The sequence below is a fragment of the Camelus ferus genome, chromosome 2 (genome assembly GCF_009834535.1).
Source record: "Camelus ferus isolate YT-003-E chromosome 2, BCGSAC_Cfer_1.0, whole genome shotgun sequence".
Classification (NCBI taxonomy): domain Eukaryota; kingdom Metazoa; phylum Chordata; class Mammalia; order Artiodactyla; family Camelidae; genus Camelus; species Camelus ferus.
In genome coordinates this window covers 89564856-89586999 of record NC_045697.1, presented here as the reverse complement: position 1 = coordinate 89586999, position 22144 = coordinate 89564856, and the positions used below count along the sequence as shown (strand labels likewise).

The 22144-nt window shown below is 35.2% G+C and overlaps 1 long non-coding RNA gene across 1 annotated transcript; it reads right to left on the bottom strand.

Moving 5' to 3' along the window:
- Nucleotides 1-799: 799 nt before the first annotated feature.
- Nucleotides 800-19259, bottom strand: LOC116658286. The gene is made up of 3 exons (XR_004313605.1): nt 19085-19259; nt 14242-14290; nt 800-917 (listed from the first exon to the last, which is right to left on the bottom strand). It is a non-coding gene; the product is annotated as an uncharacterized LOC116658286 (long non-coding RNA).
- Nucleotides 19260-22144: the final 2885 nt, after the last annotated feature.

Genomic DNA, 22144 nt, shown 5'->3' with positions numbered 1-22144 from the left:
TGAATCTCAAAAATCAAATAATAAATATTTTATCAGTAATAGAAGCCAGATGCAAAAGACCACATGTTGCTTGATTCCAATAATATGAAATATACAGAAAAAGCAAATTTACAGTCGGAAAGCAGATTAGTGGTTATCTAGGGCTGCAGTTAGGAAAGGATTAACTGCATACAGGTACAAGGTAACTATTTGGGGTGGTGGAAGTGTTCTAACAGATGTCAGTGATGGTTGCTGCATTCAGTTGTTTTATTGAAACCACTGGATTGTACATTTACAATGCAAAATATATTTTATAGTACATTAATTATCGCTCAATAAAACTTGGGGTTGGGGGAAGCAACTGCAGTATGAAAAACTCTTTGTCATTTAATTCCTACAAATTTGAGGATTGCCTTTCATCAGATCAATTCTTATTACATGTCAGTTCCTGAAATAATTCCTGTTGCTACAGAGAAGAAAGAAGCTGGTCAGCTAGATTTGGGTCATGTGACAAACTCTGCATCTGGAGCCTTTGGTCATTCTCTCCTGATCAATAGGAAAATTGTGCGGAAGTTACTTCACCAAAGGGAATTAGTAGAAGGAGAATAGATAGATGCCAGGCGGGCAGAACAATAGTAAAAAGAGGAGAGAAAGGGCAAGTATACCACCATTTCCAAGGGATTGTAAAGTTCGGCTTTAATTGAAACTGAGTACTTCCCTTTGTCAGGCTAAGATAGAAGCCAAAATATTAGAAGCCAGTATTGGGTACCAGAAGCAAAGAGAAGTAGGGATGTCATCAGTGGGTCTGAAATCTTCGTATTCAGTATACAGAGAAGACTGGGATACCTGGACTTCTCTTCATTGCATGCAGGTCTTGGGGTGCACAGACAGGTCAGTTCCTAGGCTGGGCATCTGTAGCTTTAGCATGATCCACAGTCCTGGAACGAAAACCATATGGGGAAAATTTTTTTCCTTTTTAAGTTAAGATAAAATTAGCCTCTAACAATGAAAGAAGGCAGAGAGAAAATGTGGTTGTATTTTATTCTTAATTGTAGTTGAACATCATTTAACCTTGTTCTCTTTTTTCTTTAAGCTTTTTTTTATTGATTTATAGTCATTTTACAATGTTGTGTTAAATTCCAGTGTAGAGCACAATTTTTCAGTTATACATGAACATATATATATTCATTGTCACATTTTTTTTTCGCTGTAAGCTACCACAAGATCTTGTATATATTTCCCTGTGCTATACCGTATAATCTTGTTTATCTAATCTACATATGCCTGTCAGTATCTACAAATTTTGAACTCCCAGTCTGTCCCTTCCCACGTCCCCCACTTGGCAACCACAAGTTTGTATTCTATGTCTATGAGTCTGTTTCTGTTTTATATTTGTTTTTGTTTTTTTTTTTTTTTTAGATTCCACATATGAGTGATCTCATATGGTATTTTTCTTTCTCTTTCTAGCTTACTTCACTTATCTCCAGGAACATGCATGTTGCTGCAAATGGCGTTATGTTGTCTGTTTATATGGCTGAATAGTATTCCATTGTATAAATATACTACCTCTTCTTTATTCAGTCATCTGTTGATGGACATTTAGGCTGTTTCTGTGTCTTGGCTTTTGTAAATAGTGCTGCTATGAACATTGGGGTGCAGTTGTCATTCTGAAGCAGAGTTCCTTCTGGATATATGCCCAGGAGCAGGATTCCTGGGTCAAATGGTAAGTCTATTTCTTAGTCTTTTGAGGAATCTCCATACTGTTTTCCACAGTGGTTGCACCAAACTGCATTCCCACCAGCAGTGTAGGAGGGTTCCCCTTTCTCCACAGCCTCTCCAGCATTTGTCATTTGTAGACTTTTGAATGATGGCCGTTCTGACTGGTGTGAGGTGATACCTCTTTGTAGTTTTGATTTACATTTCTCTGATAATTAGTGATATTGAGCATTTTTTCATGTGCCTATTGATCATTTGTATGCCTTCCTTGGAGAATTGCTTGTTTAGGTCTTCTGCCCATTTTTGGATTGGGTTGTTGTTTTTTTCTTATTAAGTCATATGAGCTGCTTATATATTCTGGAGATCAAGCCTTTGTCAGTTTCATTTGCATTAACCTTTTTCTCTTTAAAGGCAGCTGGAGTAAATTCCAATACTCTAACATGTCTTTGACAAAGGACTAGATGTTTTTTCAGGGCAAAGTTGAAAAATAAATCAGTGAGCTGGAGATCATTTCCATGATCTGTCTCTGCCATGTGCTAACTCTGTTATGGCACTAACATGCCATTTAATGTATCTGAGCTTTAGTTTGCTCATTATACATTTATTAATGCAATATTTTTTTGACCTTCTTTACAAGAAGTGAGAGACTATATGAAATCCCACAGTAAATTGCAAAGCTCTTTAGAAATTAAAGGTATATTTTATTTAACTTGAACATAAATCCATACATTTATTATCCCTAAAAAGCATGCTAACTTTTTAACATATATTGTAATACCTCTGAAACAACCTCTAAATATATACTATAGAAATCCTGCTCAAAAATGCCAAGTGTTTTTTCAAGAGTGAAAAAAACTTAAATATCCTATTGAGTGTGTAGTTTTTTTTTTTAATAATTTGCCTGTCAGAATATATTTCTTACAGGTTTTATTTTAAATTACTAAAATTTTTATTTTAGAAATATTGCAAAAATAGTACAGAGAGTTTCCATTTACACCATATATAGTTTCCCCTATTTTTAACATCTGATATCAGTATGGTGTATTTGCCACAATCAAATAAGTAGTACTGGTTCAGTATTATTAACTAAAGTCCACACTTTATTCAGATTTCCTTAGTTTTTGCCTAGTATTCCTTTTTTGTTCTAAGATTTTGTCTAGGATTCACACTACATTTAGTTCTTGTTTTTTGATGACCTTACCAGTTTGAAGGCCTACTGGTCAGTTATTTTATAGAATGTCTCTCAACTAGGATTTGTCTTATTTTTCCTCATGATTACGCTGGGTTATGTTTGGGGAAGGAAGACCACAAACTAACATGCCATTTTAATCATATCATATCAAGTGTATATACTATCAATATGGCTTATAATATTGATACCAATCTTGACAAGCTGGTTGAGGTGTTGTTAGCTTTCACTATTATATAGTTACTCTTGTATCCTCCCTTTCCATACTGTGATCTTTGGGCGTCAGTCACTACGTGTAGCTCAAGCTTAAAGAAGGGGCAATTATACTCCACCTCCATGAGCATAAAATTTCATAAATTATTTATAATTCTTTGGCGTGGGAGATTTGTCTGTTGCCTATGTATTTATTTATTCAATCATTTGTATCAGTTGAAATCTAAGTATGTATTTTAAACTTTGAGCTATAATCCAGTAATGTTTTACTTATTTTGTTGCACAAATTATTCCATCTTAGGCCATCTGGAAGCTCTTTTAATGAATCTTGCTTTCCTTTGACATACCTCTATGATTGTACAGTTTGCTTACTTCGAACACTTCCTTACTTTCTGGCAGTACACAATTTTGAGGCTCATCCTGTGTATTTCCTGCCCTAGTCATAGAATCAACCATTTCTCCAAGAAGTCATGGTTCTTTTTATTGGAGAATGGTATTAAAAGGTAGGTGTGGTCTCTGCTGTTAATGAGTTCTTGCTTTTGGGTCTCTCAGCTGGCAAAGCAGGGAAATGGATGTGTGTGTACTCACCCGTGTATATACATATCTCTATAAATATTTCTATATGTAACAAGCTATATTTATATTAAGCTGAACATGAGTTCATACTGATGTCTACACCTCTAATCCATTACCACATGGATCATCCCAGCCTCTTCCCTTTGCTTAAATATTGCCTCCCATGCCAACAGTGAGAAATCTGAATCCCTTCATTTGCCATAGATTTACTAAATTGTTCAATCCCAGTGTAAATATGTCTGTTTTACGATCCTCTGACCTCCTACGTGATTATTTTTTAAAATTTGCATTGTTAAGTTTTACTCTTTATGTCATTGAGTTCTATGGGTTTTGATAGATTTTTGACAGTATCATTAATCTTGTTTTCTTTCAATCTTTTAATTATTTCACTTCTGTTTTCATTCTGGCCATTGACTTTGAAATTTATCCTTCTAAATATATTTTTTAAATTTTTTTATTGAATGAAAGAGTCTTTAAACTCTAGTGCTTTACAAATTTCAAAAGTTTCACACATATGATTTCATATAATCCAATAATAAACCCTTTTTTCTCCCTACCCCTTTAATGTCCCTCCCCCTTCCCTCTTCCCAATTGTATCTCCTAGTTTGTTCTCTGTATCTGGAGTCTGTCTCTTGTTAAATTCACTAGTTATATTTTTTAGATCCCACTTATAAGTGATATCATACATAATTAGTCTTTCTGTCTCACTTATTTCACTTAGCATAATGTCCTCCAAGTTCATCCATGTTGCTGCAAAAGGCAAAATGTCATTCTTTTTTATGGCTGAAGTAGTGTGTGTGTGTGTGTGTGTGTGTGTGTGTGTGTGTGTGTGTGTGTGTGTACGTACTCACATCTTCTTTGCCCATTCATCTGTTGATGGATATGATGGACACTTAGGTTGCTTCCATACCTTGGCAACTATAAATAGTGCTGTGATGAATATTGAGGTGCATGTATCTTTATGAATTAGTGTCTTTTTTTTTTCAGGTATATAACCAGGAGTGGGATTGCTGGATCATATGGTAGTTCTATTTTTAGTTTTTTGAGACCATACTGTTTTCCACAGTGGCTGCACCAAATTATATTCCCACCAGCAGCATATGAAGGTTCCCTTTTCTCCAGCTCTTAGCCTTGTTATTTCTGGTCTTTTTAATGACAGTCATCCTGACAGGAGTGAGGTGATATCTCATTGTGGTTTTGATTTGCATTTACCTGATGATTAGTGATGTTGAACGTCTTTCCATGTACCTGTTAGCCATCTGCTTTTCCTTTTCAAAAAAGTGTCCATTCAGTTCTGTCCATTTTTTAATCAGATTTCTTTTTTTTTGATGTTGAGTTGTGTGAGCTATTTATATATGTTGGATATTAACCCTTTATCAGTCATAACATTTGCAAATGTCTTCTTCCATTCAGTAGGTTGTTTTTTAGTTTTGTCAGTGGTTTCCTTTGCTATGCAAAAGCTTTTAAGTTCAGTTAGGTCCCATTTGTTTATTTTTGGTTTTGTTTCCTTTGCTTTAGGAGACAGATACAAAGAAATATTGCTATGATTTGTGCCAAAAACTTAACTGCATTTGTTTTCCTCTAGAATTTTTATGGTATCTACGTTTTTATCTTTATGGAGTCTTACATTTAAGTTTTTTATCCATTTTGAGTTTATTTTTGTGTATAGTATTAGGGAATGTTCTAATTTCGTTCTTTGAAATGTAGCTGTCTGGTTTTTACCACAGCACTTATTGAAGAGATTGTGTTTTCTCTATTATATATTCTTGCCTTCTTTGTCATAGATTAATTGAGCATTAAGTATGTGGGTTAATTTCTGGGCTCTCTACTCTGTTTCATTGATCAATGTGTGTTTTTGTGCCCGTACCATTCTGTTTGGATTACTGTAGCTCTATAGTATAGTCTGAAGTCAGGGAGTATGACTCCTCCAGCTCTGTTCTTTTCACATAGCAAGTATTATGGCTGAGAAATATAATGACCAGAAGATTCCAACTTTCTTCTCTGGCTAGAGGGTGGATCTAAAATAAGTAAAATAAAGAAATTTACTAGAAGAATTGGGCAGCAGAGAGTAACAGAGAGTTAAGGGGGCATCTGGAGAAGGAGAAGGGTATTGAGAATCAGTACACTGAAAGAGAAAATGGGAGCACAAGTTTGGCTGTCAATTTAATAGACTTTATGTAGGATATTCTTGAAGATTTTATTAGGTAAGACAGGATGGAACAAGCCCAGAGCAAACTCAGTTTACCCAGTGAGGTTCAAATTTGTTTTGGTTCCATGCCCCTCTTACCAGAATTAAACATTCTGTTGCCCCCAGACAACATTAGACAGAAAACTATATAAATTCTAAGTGCAATTTTGCTTATACTGTGCTAGGTGATTTCTTGTTGCAGTATCTATGTGGGAAAACTATGGAATGTATACTCTTCATGTAGTGCTGTATAAAGAAGATAGATTCATCCTTATATAGCAGTATTTGAATTAATCTGAAAAAAACCCCATGAGAATCTTGAATTAGAGGCTCATGAATATCATCAAATGATTAATTTTAATTTTTGTCATAAATCCTTGTTATATATCTAATCATCAAGTGGCATTACAGAAGGTGAAGTTTCATGGATGGATAAACATTATGAAACGTGCAGTCAGTTCAGCCAAAGCAAGCAAACCTTACTTAGAGGTGAATAATATGTTTTTATATGGAGAAGCACTGAGTAAACTCTAAGAGGAGGTAGTTGGCTTAATTACTAAAATAATTAATTTCTTGGAAAAACTAAATGAATTATAAATAAAGCTAAAGACAAATCTTAAGGGTGAATAGCAGTGGAATGATAAAGAGAAGAAAAAGGAGTGAATAAAAGAATGAGTCACTTTGAAAATATGCTTTTTACTGATGCAGCATTTAAAAAAACCCAATCTCTGCTCCAAAGTTATTCTCCTTACGTGTTTTAGTAAAGCTATTTTGAAGGTAACATTTGTTTTCTTTATTCAAAATTTACAATACTAGTATTAATAATTTATTGAGCAGTTACTATGAGCCAGGCATTGTGTTAATCTCTCTAGACATTACTTCACTGAAGTCCTCCCAAGGATCTTGTGAGGCTGGTATAATTGTCTCCAGACATGTCCAGACGCAGACACCAAGGCTTAACAAGTTTCCATGTTTGAGGTTCATGTTCACATAAGGAGAAAAATCAAATTCAGTAATTATTTAAACCAAAGGTTTACTACAAAATTCAGTTCTAAATACTGTATTCATAGCAGCTTATTTTGAATTTGAGAAAAATAATGTCATAGTCTGCTTCTGGGAGAGGGGGCACCTGCATTGTAACAGCACCCAACGTGAGTCTTACTGCTTCTGTGTGGCTTATTTAGGAATCATTTAAATATTTAACCTATTTGTTAGGTATACTTAATATAGATACCTTTTAATCATATGAGTTAGTCATTTTAATGGTGGTAAGTACTGAGGTCTAGAGAGAGAAAACTCAAAGAACCCACTGTGTTTACTTATGCATATAAAATATGAAAGCATACATCTGAGGTGTACAAATGCATAAAATATTATTTCAAAATGTATTTAAAATAAGATCTTGTACTTGATGTAAGAACAACATTCCAATCTCTCTCTTTGAATTGTGTCATCTATATTGCAACAAGAAATTTTTGGAATCTCAGTTTTATTTAATGTAGGTCACATTTTTCTTCCAGTTCTAGAAAATCAGTGTGGCAGACTGTTGGAGCCATTGACAACTGTTCAAGCTAGCACACTGAATTCAAAAATTACCATCTGATAGGTGTAGCCATAGTGATAAATTTGTCACAATCTTACATTCTTTCCAACGTGGTTTAACAGTTTGGAATTCATTCTACAACATATTCTGCAGTATTTATATTTCTGCCAATGTAAATTAAAAAAAAAAAACTGTCATCCTTTTGACATGTAATTTTCCTCATAGTAGGTCAGACTTTGTATTTGTTTCTGGAACTTGCTGCAACCTCAATATTGGCCTGGAGGATATAAGGGTTGGTAGGAATCTATCCTGAGTAAAATTTTCATCTCCTTGAAAGAAGAATGATCAAAGCCTGCATTCAGTGATCTTCATATAAAGCAGGATTAAACTCATTAGATGGGGAAAATTATTCCTTCTGTTAGCAAGCAAACAACAGCTTCAGTAAGGGATTCCAGAGACTCAGACTGACCCAAATCCACCATAATTTGTCTACTCTAGTATTCAGATTCCCACTCTTCCAGCCAGGTTCCCAGATTCAACACTGAAAACCTGCTGAGCCTGTGATGTTAACTTACTTACTGTGTGTCTTTCTCTGGTGTACAGCACAATATTCCAGTCATGCATACACATACATATATTTGTTTTCATTTTTTTTCCATTACAGATTATTACAAGATACTGAACACAGTGACTTACTTTTCAATGCTCTAAACCATTGAATCAAACTCAGTATCTGGTTTTCAGATTCATTGATTCAGGGTGACAGTTCCACCAATGTCACAGAAGCTTTATATAAAGGTGCTCTAATTGTGCCTTGAATGAATAATTTAAAATCCTGAACTTGTCATTTTGAAGCTCCCCAGTGCAGTCAGAATTCTAGCCTGGAGCGTCTGTGGGTTAAATATATCAACCAAAACAATATGTACATTTTATAATATATAAAGTATATAAGCACACTAATCCCATTAGCTTAGGGCCTCACAGTTATGACCTCATTAGCATTTACCCCTAAAGTTATCTCCAAATACTGTCATATTGGAGGTTAAGGTTTCAACACGTGGATTTGGAGGAAGTGAAGGCCACAATTCAGTCCATATCATAGGATTTCTTTAAAGATTAAATGAGATCATTCATGCTAAGTATTAAACCTAGTAAGAGCTCAGTGTCTATTTTCATTGTTATGCTGCTGTTGTGAGTACAGAGCACCATCTGAAACAGGCCAGCCAGGTCCACTGCTCGACACCCACTGTGGATGGAGTTCACTGACTGAGGGACAAGGGAAGGAAGCCGTGGTGCTGACATGCAATAGCAGACCTGACTTTCAACAGATTTGCCAGAAAAATTTACATATAACATTTCCTCATTTCTCCAACTGAGATAATAAAAGACAAACCCTCCTACCTTCCCACTTTCTTTTTAAGGAAAGGAAAAAGTATGCAAAATTGTAGGATGCCAGAATACTAGGCAAGCCTGACTAAAAAGAGAGATCCCTCCAGTCTTAAGTTTCAACCACCTACAAACGTAGCATTTGGCAAATGGCTGTGAAAAATGTGTCCTTCTGCATTTGGATCTCTGAGTCCCCATTTGATGTTTTATCTACACCCCTATAATCTACAAACACACAGACACCACCGTGCTAGTAAAACAAAAATGGAATGACCCTATTCAAATCACCGAGGGAAGAGTAACAATTCAATAAATTAAATAAATGGTTTTAGGATAACTAATCTTCATTCCAAACAAAAAATTGATAAAGTTAAATGTGTGTTATATACCATACAAAAATGAAGTCCACACAGTATTAAAGAGCTAAGTACAAAAAATAAAAGTAGAAAATACAGAATCTTTATAATTTTGGGATGAAGGAAGCCTTTCAAAAAAAGTCAAGAGGAAATCCAAACCAACTAATTGGTACTTTAATCTAAAGTATGAATAAACAACGAAATATTGACCAGCATATTAGGAAAGCCATCTGCTACAGAGAGGACCCAAAAAGGCAAAAAAAAAAAAAAAAAAAAAAAAAAACATCCCTGCAAGAAGCAATAATTGGTGAAAATAATCTACAAATTAAAAAATAAATCTAAAACTCTTTGAGTACACTCAGAGATTAGAGAAGCTGTTATATTTGCCAAATGATATCTCTTAAGGTGCTACTAAAAAAAAGTTTGAGAACTTTAAGGCCAAAGAGAAGCCAACCAACAGATAAGACTTCTCTGTGCAGTCAAGACTTTCATGTTATCTTTTCATTGTCTGTCTATCCAGTATGAGCTGATAGCCGAGGATCACTGGGCATTTGAAGGAGGGCCGTATATGACCATCAAGGGTCAATAGGGCCGGCTGGGCTGTAATGAATGCCAGGTCTTAGATTCCATAGGCTGACTTGCTTACTCCGCACACATCACTTCCAAAGGGACTCAAGTCGATCCAAGTCAGTTTTGTCAGGCTAACTGCTTGTCAGTATGGATGCGTTAACTTGGGCATGCAGATTGTTTGTCAAACATCTCACATCCAGTGTACCTTTTGTACAGTTCACGAACACATTCAAATAACTAGACAATGACTAGAATCTCCTTAATGCTTTTCTTCTGTTCTACATGCAAATTTTATATTTAGTCCTTTGTTTCACTCTCCTCAAGCCTCACTTTAATGCATGTCAGAAAGTATCATACTAAGGTGTGGAGTAGTATCTGTCAATGACTGAATTGTTGGTTTCCTCATTCAACCCACATTAGATTGTTGAGGAGAAAAAGAACAGGTTTCAAAGGAAAGGCAGGAATTCTTAAAATGTTGGCTTGGGGCCCTTGATTTTAAACTTATAACACTGTCAATATCTTTATTCCCCTATTAGTACTAACCAAGATGTTTTGAACAACATTAATATGTATTATTTTGATATAAAATAGTCATATTTTGAGTTACATATATTTAAAATCTATTTAATGTCATTCCAAAAATATATACTTTGCACACGTACTTTAAGTGATTCAGAAATGCTGACTTTTGCCATGCCATTTTGTGCTTTTAATTCTATTTTATGAATGTTTACTTTTAATATTCTCCCCTTTTCCCCCCTTAGGCCCATGTTGCTGAGTTTATTGCTGAATGATTTCCTCCATTTATATAAATTCCCAGTCCACCTAGCTACATTTTTGTTATTCCTTTCTTCCACTCCTGTGCTCTGAATGCTTCCACCTCTTTTTCCAGACCACTGCTTTCACTACCTCACCAGAATTTCAAGCAAACATATGACTCAGCAATGAAATTGTACCCATTTACTATTTTCATTATTAATACACTTGAGAACAAAAATATATTTGGATGAAACAACACACTTTATGTAGAGGACACACAAATACTATGGACAATGTCAAATTGCACATAATTGCAAACATGGCTTGAGAAATAACCTTGAAAATATGTTGGTTTTCTGTACAGCTTTCTCTTCTTGAGTAAATATGGTAAATAAAATACCTAATGAGGAAATACAAGGCTCTTAATTTTAGTTAAAAAAAAATAAAAGGTTTATGTAATGGTATGAATTGTTTAAAGAACAGGAAAGGTCATTTCTTTTGTTAACTATGTAGATTTTGATGGGAAATACTGTGAGTACACAGTATGTATAAAATTTTTAGAATGTTGCCAGGCTTAACTACAGGCGGCACCACTCACACAGACTATGATAAGAGTGGACCACTTAATGTTTGTAAAATGCATAGCCAGGATAACTATATATATAGCATTCCTATCCGCCAGGCTTAAGTACAGAATGTATCAACAATCCATTTTTTAACATTGATGTATGTTTGTCTAATTAATGCACTACAATCTGATACACTATCAGATGTTTTCTTTCTGCATATATGAACAGCTTGCTCAAATCAAATCAAATAATGTGAAACATTTGGGAGCAAAATGTTATTTATCTAAAAAAATTATAAACAAATGCTTACAGAAGTGATAATATTAAATCATTTTAGATTTTTAAAAACTAGTTTTGAATAGGTAGAAACCTCTTTTTATCTCTTACTGGGAAAATGTTTGTATGTATTCCCATTCCACTGAAGTTAAAATGAACTAATCCAATATAGATAATATCTAGAATGTGGTAAGTACTTTTGAAAGATTTTCCATTGAGGAAAACAGAATAAAGTGCATTAGTCGTAGAGATACAGTGTGACCAGATACAAACATATCTAGCACCCCAAAAGAGTCCCTGTCCCAGTTAATATCTACCCAGGCCCAGAATCCTCTCAGAACCTTCTGCAGAGATAACTATTCCGACTTTATCAAGTTATTTTTTTCTGTTCTTATAAAATTATCAAATATGTACAGTAAATAGGCTTTTGTGCCTCATTTTCTTTTCACAAAACATGGTTTCTGTGAGATCCATTCCTGTGGTCACTTGCATAATTCATTCTTTGTTATTACCATGTATATATATAGTCCAATATTACACCATAACTGATTCTAACTTTCATTTCTTTTTTAGCTGAAGTATAGTCAGTTACAGTGTGTCAATTTCTGGTGCAGAGCCATAATGTCCCAGTCATGCATATACATACATATATTTGTTTTCATATTCTTTTTCATTAAAGTTATTACAAAATACTGAATATAGTTCCCTGTGCTATAGAGAAGAAATTTAAATATATATATATAGTGGCTAACATTTGCAAATCTCAAACTCCCAAATTTATCCCTTCCTACCTCCTTTCCCTGGTAACCATAAGATTGTCTGTGAGTCTGTTTGTTTTGTAGATGAGTTCATTAATGTCCTTTTTTTCCTTTTTTTTTAGATCCCAAATATGAGTGATATCATATGGCATTTTTCTTTCTCTTTCTAGCTTACTTCACTTAGAATGATGGTCTCCAGGTCCATCCATGTTGCTGCTAATGGCATTATCTTATTCTTTTTATGGCTGAGTAGTATTCCATTGTATAAATTTACCACAGCTGCTTTATCCAGTCATCTGTTGATGAGCATTTAGGTTGTTTTCATGTCTTGGCTATTGTAAATAGTACTGCTGTGGACATTGGAGTACATGTATCTTTTCGAATTCAAGTTTGCTCTGGATATATGCCCTGGAGTGGGATTTCTGGATCATATGGCAAATCTATTTTTATTCTTTTGAGGACTCTCCATACTGTTTTCCATAATGGCTGCACCAAACTACATTCCCACCAGCAGTGTAGGTGGGTTCCCTTTTCTTCACATCCTCTCCAGCATTTATTGCTGGTGGACTTTGGAATGATGGCCATTCTGATTATTGTGAAGTGATACTTCATTGTAGTTTTGATTTGTGTTTCTCTGCTAATTGGCAGTATTGAGTATTTTTTTCATGTGCCTTTTGGCCATGCGTATGTTTTCATTGGAGAATTGCTTGTTTAGGTCTTCTGCCTAATTTTGGATTGAGCTTTTTTGTTGTTGTTGTTACTAAGTTGTATGAATTGTTATATATTCTGGAAATTAAACCTTTATCAGTCACATTTGCAAATGTTTTCTCTCATTCCGTAGGTTCTCTTTTTGTTTTGCTTACGGTTTCCTTTGCTGTGCAAAAGCTTGTAAGTTTAGTTAGGTCCCATTTGCTAATTTTTTTCTTTTATTTCTATTACCTGATAGACTGTTCTAGGAAAACATTGCTGAGGTTTATCGTGTCTTGTCTTATATTTAAATCTTTAAGCTGTTTTGAGTTTATTTTGTGTATGGTCTCAGGGAGTGTTTTCTTTGAAAATGAATATGAAATTAGAACCACTAGAAAAAGTATAAGCATCAAAGTGATATACCCTTTAACTGCACTAAGAATAAGTCTGGTTTACTTTTCACCATGTAATGCAACTAAGAACTCAGTATGATCATCTTCATTCTTTTGATGAGTAAAATTTTACATTTCTTAAAACTCTTGACCTGAGAAGTTATTCTATTCTACATAGCCTAATGATAACAAAACTAGTATACACCATGTATGTGAATTGTAGAAAATGTGTGCAGACATGTGTGTTGATGACCTAGGAAGTAAAAACCTAATTAAAATTAAATCAGCTATATATTTCATAGCCTGTAGGTATTAAGCATATGGAACATATTACGCGTAGGTTTAGATCTGCACTGGCTCTGCTCTAGTCACGGGTGAAATTCTTGCTGTGACTTTTCATCTAAACTCTACAGCATATCTATACTAACACTTCACTAACACACCATTTTTCTTACATTATTCTAGTTATTTTATTTGACCACATTGTTCATATTGAAATTAACATAGGAAGATCGCAAGTCCTCTAAGAAGAAACTGTGGACTCAGCACATAAACCAATATTCCAGCAACATTTTTAGGTTTTATCAAAAAAAAAAAAAAAAACTTGGAAAACACTTTATTTCCTTAATAATTATGATCAAACAGATGGTCCCGATTGTGTGGGAAGAAGGCTTTTTTTTTTTTCACTGCAGCACTTCATTCATTGTGAATACATCCTGTCTTGTTTGCATTCACTACCCATAGTTAGCATTGCATTTCATTAAGCTGCCAAAGACCCAATGGACTTTCTTAATGTCAGAAACATATTTTGAATAAACTTTAAAAACTGGAATACTTCCATTTTCAACAACTAATACTTACTTAATTAAGTGACTGTTTATTAAGGCCTTACTATAAACCAGGCAACTGGGTGGAAAGTTGGTGATACAAACGTGAATACATGACAATCCCTATCTTCAAATGGCTTGTTACATCACTCATTGGTATGATTTCAGCATACAGATTGTTGCTGACAACTTTATATATACAAATTTTAAGTGATGGACTATCTTTTTGTTGACGTAAAAGATAGAATAACACTTACGTGTAAGCTTACCTTGTCAGTGCATGCCCCTTGTCCAAGTATCGGGATACTAAGAAAAAAAAATCAGTAACAATATGACATCATATTTTCTCCTTTTTTGGTCTTACCCACTTTTTATAGTTTTAATAGATTCATTACCTTGGTATTAAAATCATAGGAATGCAGATAATTCATACTAACCAAATGTATATAATTAATATCATTCTGTTACTCTCTGCTCATTTTTCTATATTGGTATGAAGGGTATGGAATGTAGGAGGAGGAAAGAGTGTTGGTCAGAGTAGAGGTGCACACCCAGGGTGAAGGGGAAGACAAACTTTCTATCATTAAACAGATGAATCCTTTATTTTCTCTTTTCTGTAGCCATCTATCATTACGCCAAATATAACTATTAAAACCTATAAGCACACTGTTATAAATAGTGACCAGGTGTGTACAGTAATTAATTTCATAGTCATTCCACTGTACCTAGGTGTATGTGTACTTTCTAAGAGAATAAATTCTTATATATCCTTGTAAACTGAGTGAATATCATCATGAATTAAATACTTATAAAATATTCCCTAAGTGAATCAAAGCAATAAAATACAATATTTACCATTCTTATTTATATATACAATTGATTCTCATTTTTCATGGATTCTGTATTTACAGATTTGCCTACTCACCAAAATTTACCTTGAACCCCAGTCAGTACTTCTGGAGCCTTTATGATCATTTACAGACACGTACAGAGCAGTGAACACTTTGAGCCAGCTGACGTGCACATCCTCAGCCAAGGTCAAGTGAGGTGACACACTGCCATGTTATTTCAGCTCTTCTACTTAAACAAATGTTCTTCTTGTGGTCTACTTGGCACATTTTTTCCTTTTGCATTTGTATGCTTTTGTTGATGATTTCACTGTTTAAATGGCCCCCAACCATAGTGATGAAGTGCTGTCTCGCGTTTCTAAGCACAAGAAGTCAGTGATGTGTCTTACGGAGAAGATTCATGTTAGATAAACTTCATCCAGGCTTGATTTAGACTGCTGTTGACCATGAGTTCAGTGTTAATGAATCAATAATAGGGTACATCCAGAAAAAGAAAAAGCAAATTTGTTTATCTGTATGTGAGGCCATGCCAGAAGTGCTAAGTAACATCTGTAGTGTGGGATGAAGCTATGGAAATGATGAAAAAGCAGTAAGATTGTGGATTCATGAGATGATGATTGATAATAAAGTGCAGCAGACAGCACTGTTGTGTACCTTTAAAGTTATGTTGAAACATAATCCCCAATGTGACCATATTTGAAAGTATAGTTTTGGGGATACAATTAGGTCATGAGCCTATAGCTCTCACAAATGAAATTAATGCCCTTATATAAGAAACTCCCAATATCATGTGATATCACTTATATGTAGAATCTTAAAGAAGTGATACAAATCTTATTTACGTACCAAAAATAGACTCACAGATATAGTAAAGAAACTATAGTTACTAAAGGAGAAAGGGCAGGGAAGACATAAATTAGAAGTTTTGGATTAATAGATACAGATTCACGTTACTGTATATAAAATAAACAACAAGGACCTACTATTATAGCACAGGGATCTGTAGTATTCAATTGCTTATAATAACATACAATGGAAAAGAATCTGAAAAAAAAAAAAAAAGATATTTGTAACTGAATCACCTTGCTGATTTTTTATTGAGGTGTAGTTGAAACTAATACTAACACTTTTATTGAGGTGTAATTGAAACTAAATCAACTACACCTCAATAAAAAACAAGAGACCCCATAGAGACCCCCCCCCCCCCACCTCTTCATCCATGTGAATCAGAGAAGATGGCTGTCTATGAACGAGGAAGCTGGTTCTATTAAACACTGACTCTCCTGGCACTTTGATCCCGGACTTCACAGCCTCCAGAACTGTGAGAAGTATTTTCTATTTATCAGTTTCAGATATAGTTTATGATACTTTGTTATAGCAGCTTGACTAAGACAAAAGACAAAACTGGTACTGAGAAGTGGGGAACTGCTGTGACAAATACCTACAAATGTAGCAAGTGGCTTTGGTACTGGGTAACAGGCTGGAAGAGTTCTGAGGTGGGTGCTAAAATATGGACATTAAGGATGACTCTAGGGAGAGATGAGAAAGAAAGCCTCAGTCATCTTAAAGAATACCTAAGTAATCATGAACATAAATCATGTAAGCAGAGATGCAGATGGTAATGGTCACTCTGATGAGGTCTCAGATGGAACTGAGAAACATGTTATTGGAAATAGGAGAAAAGGTGCTCCTTGTTATAAAATAGTGAAGAACTTGGCTGACTTGTGTTCATGTTGTAGTGTTTTCTGGAAGGTAGACCTTGTAAGCAGTGAAATTGGATATTTAGCTGAGGAGAACCCTAAGCACAGGGTTGAAGGAGTGGCTGGGTTCCTCCTAACAGCTTATTATAAAATGCTAGAAGAGAGAAATGATTTGAAGATGGAATTGCTAAGTGAAGAGGAACCATAACTTACAGATTTGGCAAATCGTCAGCTTAGCCATATTGCAGTAAATTGAGATGGCTTTTTCAGAAGAAAACACTAAGTGTGTGGCCAAGTGACTTTTTGATAAGGAGATTAATGTGAATATAAATCATGGACCTAAACAGCCATAGCAGAAGACAGGAACGATTCTTCAAGGCAAGGGAAGAACAATGACCCCAGAGGTCATCGTCCCTGCCATTACCAACACCTGCCCAGGGAAAAGAACTATGTCTATGGGTGTGGCCACCTCTCTGCTGCAGGTGGGTCAGGATGTGTCTGCCTAGGTGTCCTATTGGTGGGGCCCTGTCAGAGAGCTGCAGCATGGGTTACAGCCAGTGGAGCCAAGGCATGGGTGGGGCCCTGGCAAAGAGCCACAGAGTGGGCAGCACCCCTCCAGGCTGTGGGGAGGCACTGATACCCGAATAGGTCTGGAAGGCAGAGCGTCAAGCCAAAGAGGATAAGTAAAGAAACTTAAAGTCTAATTGAATGTGCCCAGTTAGGTTTTGGACTTATTTCCTACTGATCACTCTTTTCTTCTTTCGTATTTCTCCCTTTCGGAATGAGTATCTTTCCTATCCCTGTCCTACCTTTAAATTTTGGAAGCACGTGACTTGTTCGGTTTCACTGGTTCACAGCTGGAAAGAAACTCTGCCTCAGGATAAATCAGACATAAACCTCATGTCTCACCCATTTATGATTTAGCTGATATCTAGATGAGACTATGCACTTTAGATGTTTAAAGTTGATGCCAGAACAAGTTAGGAATTTGGGGACTATTGAGATGGAATGAACATATTTTACATGTGATTTGGTCAGGGGAAAGGGCTGGAATGCTATAGGCTGAATATATGAGTCTCCCCCAAACTCCTGTGTTGAAACTTAACCCCCAGTGTGCTGGTATTAGAAGATGGGGAGGTAATTAGGTCATGAGCATGGAGCCTTTAAGAATGGAATTAGTGCCCTTACAGAAGATGCCCAAGAGAGCCCCTTTGCTCCTTCTTCTGAGAAAAATGGCATCTGTGAAGCAGGATGAACATTCTCACCAGACAGAACCTGCTGATACCTTGGTCTTGGTCTTCCCAGCCTCTAGAGGTGTAAAAAAAACATTTCTCTTGTTTAAAAATCACCCTGCCTACAGTATGCCATTCTAGTAGCCCAAAGGGACTAAGACAATAGCTAACATTCTTCCCACTACCTTTCTATCACTCTGCGCACACTTGTAGTTTCATGATAACCTTCCATGGAGAGTCTTCAGCCCTATCCTCCTTTGTTGTCATTTTTCCTGTAAAATTTCATTTTGGTCTTGTTTATTTGTGATCAGGGAGTATAACTAAGTCCTTTCTGTCCATTTTGCTACTATCTGTATAGCCTCCATTTCTGAATAGCATTGTCTAAGACAGGACAAAAATGTAAGCTAAAATACATCAGAGATGTTTCTTTTATATCAAGTACTTTATATTTGATAAGGGGTCAGCCAAGTATAACTCAGTGTAAATGCAGCCAACCACTTGTTTTTATAAAGTTTTATTAGAATGAAACCATATGATTATTTATATATTATTTATGATTGATTTTTACTACAGTTGCTGAGTAGTATAGTTACAACTGAATTCTCATTGTCCTCAAAACCTAAAATATTTACTATCTAGCCCTTTACAGAAGAAATGTGTTTATCTATAACAAGACTACATCAAAAAAAAGATGACATGTTATCTTTATTCTTATCTAGTACATATCTACTCAATTTTAACCTGTTTAAGTATTATCATTAGCAACAGTAATAGTACCATCTTCAATCCAATGATATTTATAAAAATTGTTATAAAATGATTTCAAGTATCACCTTATTTTTCTGATTTCCTGCAGATAGTTAATATAAAATTGTACTAAAGTCTCAGTATCAAATCTCTGTTTTTCTTTACCTAATTTAATCAGTGTTATAGCCCTAAATGAATGCTTAATGTGCTTCCATCTTTTTCTACCTGGGTAGCACAGTGGCTTTCAACAAGGAACATAACCCATTTGAGCCAGAGTAAATAAAATGTTATCTATTGATTGGTGCTCTTGGAAGTGTGAGGGAGAATTTTTAGTATATGGCAGAAAGTCAAATGAGTGCCATTACTACCACCATTTTATAAAAGAGCTTCAGCTTTGAAGCCACATTTCCTAAATTTAATTTTCAAATATTCAATTTATACAAGTCTACATGTATATTGCTGTGTTAACAAATTAACCCCCAAATTAATGACTTAGAACAGTAAACACTTATCATCTCACATTTTCGGTTTCTTGATAATTGGAGTGAAGGTTTTAGTCAAGGTAGTACTTACCTGAGGGCTTGCCTGGGGCCAGAGGATTCACTTCCAAGTTCATACTCATGGATGTTGGCAGAGGCCTAAGTTCCTGTCTGTTGGCTAGAGGCCTTAATTACTCACTGCTTGAGCCTGTCCTCAGGGCTGCTTGGGAGTTCTCACACCATGGTAGATGGCTTCCCTCAGGGCAAGTGATCTGACAGAGTGAGCAAAGAGGAAGCAACAATGTCTTATATGAATGAGTCTTATAAGTCACATGTTGTACTTTAACCATATTGTATTAATAATAAGCAAGGCATTAAGTCCAGCCCACACTCCAGAGAGGGGATTTACGCTTCACCTCTTGAAGGAAGGAATACCAAAGAACATGTGGATAAGTAGTTAACCCTTGAACAACTCCAGGGGTTAGGGGCGCCAACCCTCAGCGCAGTTGAAAATCAGAGTATAATTTATAGTTGGCCCTCCTATACACAGTTCCTCTGTATCCGTGGTTCTGCATCTGAGGATTCAACCAACCACAGGTTATGCAGCACTGTACTAATTAATTACTACTGAAAAAATCCCACATATAAGTAGATCCATGCAATTCAAACCCATATTGTTCAAGAGTCAGCTATATATTAAAATTGCCACACTCAACTTGTCTCAATTTCCTTATCTATAAAGTGAAGATAGATAGTAAAATGATTATTGTTTTGATGTTAAAAACATGTAAATCACTTGGACTTGAGCCTCCCATTATGGCAAGTAATCAGCAACCATTAGCTAATATTTGAGATTTGTGTAACTGTACTATTTTCTATTTTATTCTTTACAGAATGATGAGAATCACTATTATCCTCACTTTATGCTTATTTCATTACATCATTATCCGAAGTTTAGATTTTATTTTCTTTCTTTGGCAGAAAGTTTGTCTCTTCGGTTCAGTTTACTGGCATTGTGAAGGAAAAGCTGGCTTGCTTTTGCTCCCACCATGTAAGATCTGATACACCTTTTCAGTTACCAAAATGCTGCTCAATTTGCTTCTCTATCAGTGACAACATGTTTTCCTATGTTGCCCATGGTATAAATAGGTCACTTGACAAGAAATCATAGCATTTATGGCTAAGATGAACAGAAACACTTATACAGGGATACACAGATGTCTGTATATTCCCTTTTTTTCCTGTGAAACTGAAAGATGACTTTTTTAAATTAAAATTTAAATTGAGGCATAATTGACATGTAACATTAATATTAGTTTCAGATATACAATATGATTATTCAATTTTTGTATACTGTGTGAAAGTCACCACAATACATCTAATTAACATGTCTTTTATGTAATTCTTATTTCTGGTCATTATTTAATTTTGACTTTCAGAAATTTTACTATAATCCCTTATATTCAGAGTATCACATATTACAATGTTTGTAGTGCAGTCTCATTTTATGAAATAGTAAGCAAGAAATAATTGATTATGCCATCAGATATAATGCTTCTTTGGGATAATTACAAAATTATGCATGCACACACACACACACACACACAGACGCATATGCACAGCAGGCAAATCAATTTGTCTAGTTCTGTCCTTAAAGGCTTAGAGCAGTTGAATATATACCCATTTAAAATACATTTTTGGGAGACACCACATTCGCTCTTTTTATAACTTACTTAATTGTTTAACACTACTTATTTCATTTGGTTTGGGCCCAGAAGTCCAAAAGTAAGAATATAATCAATGCCTATAAAATTTTTATCAAGTATGGTTCGGTGGGTAGATAAGGTTTTCATTAGGATTGAAAAAACCCGAAACCAGGGATCACAGTTTATAATTTGTAGCAGTTCTCAGCCTTAACCTCTCTCTCTCTCTGGGGAAATTCCTCTGACTCTCTTAGTCTGGGCAGGGCTTCCTTGCATTTGACCTCAGGGCACTCTATTCTTTCCTTATCAAAGCACTTATCACACATTTATTCAGAGCTTGTATTGTCTGAATTTCAGTAAAGGCTCTAAATGCTATAGCAGCAGGGCACAGTGGGTTCTCTGCACACTACTGCATCGTCAATGTTCGGCACAGAATTTGTGACAAAATTAGACCAACATATGTGTTTTGGAAGGTTTGCAAGTTAGGTTGATGTTTACAATATGGCTAGGAAGGATTTGATCTCCTAAGAGCTCCCTTCCTTCCAACCTCACCCTTACCACCCAAAGATATGTGGTAGGCTTTGACAAAGATTCTGGAAGAACTTAAATGCAAGAATGTTGTGACAGCATTATTAATAAATAATGGAATTTGGGGTTATTGTCATAAGTGAATTTCTGTTGAGGATGGCATTAGGAAACTGAATACCAAGCACTACTGCAACTGTTGTCACTCTCAGAAACAGGGTATTGGAATAACATACAGCACAGGTTCAGCTTATTACACTTTCTCATTTTATTTTATATTCATAAGTGTCTTTCCATAGGATTATAATCAGTCTATATGGAATTGAAGATTAAGATGGATCCAAAATTATTTTCTATTTAATTGCCCAGCATCTCCAAAAGGGTAGGAGCTAACTGTTAATAAAGGTCAATAATTGTAGCTAGCCTTTAATAGTTACTGTACTTCAGGCACTATATTTGGCATTTTACAAATATTGCCTTATGTGACCCACATACCCAAGCCACGAGTCAGTGGAGATATTACCTTGAAATTCAGATTTAGATTCAAATCCAGAGTTTTATCTCTTATACATACCTGTGCAATCAGGAGCAAGTTAGATACTGTCTGCATCAGTTTTCTCATCTGGATAATAGAGCAAATATTGTTTCCCTGTACCTCTTATACGGTAGTAATTCATGGGTTTTTTATTATATTTGTACACAGTTAGCAGACAGCAGATACCAGTCTATATTTCTCCATAACCTATATACATACCAGTTTTTTTCTCTTTTTGAAATCTGCCTATCTACTGAGGTGCAGTTGACATACAACAAATTAGTTTCAGGTATGCAACATGATTCAATACTTACATATATTGCAAAATGATCACCACAGTAAGTCTAGCTGACATCTGTCACCATACATAATTACACTGTGTGCCAGTTTT